At 42.1% G+C, this 1,884-nt stretch overlaps 1 non-coding gene across 1 annotated transcript; it reads right to left on the reverse strand.

Moving 5' to 3' along the window:
* Positions 1 to 315: 315 nt before the first annotated feature.
* LOC145618735 (small nucleolar RNA R71) lies at positions 316 to 421 on the reverse strand. The gene has a single exon (XR_014107995.1). It is a non-coding gene; the product is annotated as a small nucleolar RNA R71 (small nucleolar RNA).
* Positions 422 to 1,884: the final 1,463 nt, after the last annotated feature.

Consider the following 1,884-nt stretch of genomic DNA (forward strand, 5'->3'; position numbering starts at 1 on the left):
TAGCTCCTCCCACTACCCTGGCAAATGACTTCGAAATCCGTCCGGCAATGATCACCTTGATCGAGAGAAGGCAATATAGTGGGGCTAAGAATGAGAGCCCATTGAACCATTTGAAAGAATTTGAAAAATATTGCAATACCATTAAAGTCAATGGGGTTTCTCAAGAATTCATCCGCCTCAAGTTGTTCCCTTTCTCTATAATCGGAAGATCCTTGGAGTGGCTAGACAAGGAGGTGAAGCCCAACTCCTTGAGAACTTGGGACGATGTCACAAAGGCTTTCTTGTCCCGCTTCTACCCCCAAAAGAAGACGGCGGAGGCAAGAGCCTTGATTCAAGGGTTCAAGCAAAGGGCGAGTGAAAGCCTTTACGAAGCATGAGAGAGATTCAAAGAGTATCAAAGGGAGTTCCCTAATCATGGAATCCCCACATACCAAGTGATCCAAATCTTCTATGGCGGTTTAAGTCCCCAAGGCAAGTCATGCCTTGATGGAGGGGCCGGGGGCCCTATCATGAACAAAACCGAAGAAGAAGTTGTGGACATCATTGAGGATGTGGTGACTTATTATAGGGATTGGCAAGATGGAGAGAGGGACTCTTCAAGCAAACAATCTTCATTGTATTCGGTGGACCATCTCAATGCAATCAACAACCTTTCCTCTCAAATGACAAATTTAAGGAAAGAGGTCACCGCAATCAAGGCTAAGTTGGAGAGCACTTCTTCCTCTTCTCAAGCTTCTAATCTTCCCTCCCAATTTAAGGGGAGAGGTACTCCTTCTAACTCTCAACCCCCTCCCTCTTCGCATAATATGCCTTTGGGTTGTTTGTTTTGTGATGCATGTGGATCGTATGATCATGATTCTAGTGTTTGTCCTAATGAATGTGTTGATGAGTTTGATAACCATGAGAGTGAACATGTGAATTATGTGTCAAATAATAATGGTCAACGGTTTGATAATCAAAGGGGTCAATGGAATAGGAACTTCCAAGGCCAAGGCAATTTTGACAACTATAACCAAGGCGGTGGTTATAGAAACCAAGGGAACCAAGGTTCTCGTGGTAGCTATAATAGTCAAGGTTATAGTGGCCAAAATCAAGGCCAATATTATGGTAACCAAGGCCAAAATTATGGTACTCAAAACCAAGGTTATGGAAATCATAACCAAGGTAGTGGTAACCATAATCAAGGTGGTGGAAACCATAATCAAAATTATGGCCAAAATCAAAATAGGAGTAGTTGGAACAATCAAGGACGGGGCAATTTTCAAAATAATTCTCAAAGAGGTCCCCCACCCGGGTTTGTTCCAAAAACTCAAGGTGAAAGTTCCTATTTTCAACCTTCTTCACCTAGGACTAATTTGGAGGAGATAATTGAGAATCAAACCAAGTTGTTGAACACATACATGGCCGTGAGCGATAAAAAATTCAATGAAATGATGACCCACAATAAAATGCTTGAAAACCAAATCTCTCAACTTGCTAATGCCTTGAAAGATCATGCTAGCCCTTCTTCTTTACCTTCCCAAGGCCTTGACCCCAAGAAACCCGTGAATGCTATTGTTACTAGGAGTGGAAAGGTTCTTGAGGAGGTATTGCCTAGAAGTGGTGTAGATAAGGAGATTCCTAGGGAGATTTTGGTTGAGGATGAGGAAAAAAAGGCATCATTGGATGAGGTAGTTGTTGAGACACCTAGAGAGGTGAGAGTAGAGAAAGAGATTGTAAGACCCAAACTCCCCTACCCACAAAAATTCATGAGACACAAATTGGATGAACAATTTGGGAGATTTATTGAAATGTTAAAACAACTTCACCTTTCTCTACCTTTTACCGATGTGATCAACCAAATGCCAAACTATGCCAAATTCCTCAAGGACATTTTGAGTGGGA

Source organism: Chenopodium album, chromosome 26 (genome assembly GCF_948465745.1).
Source record: "Chenopodium album chromosome 26, dcCheAlbu1.1, whole genome shotgun sequence".
NCBI classification, from domain to species: Eukaryota; Viridiplantae; Streptophyta; class Magnoliopsida; order Caryophyllales; family Amaranthaceae; genus Chenopodium; species Chenopodium album.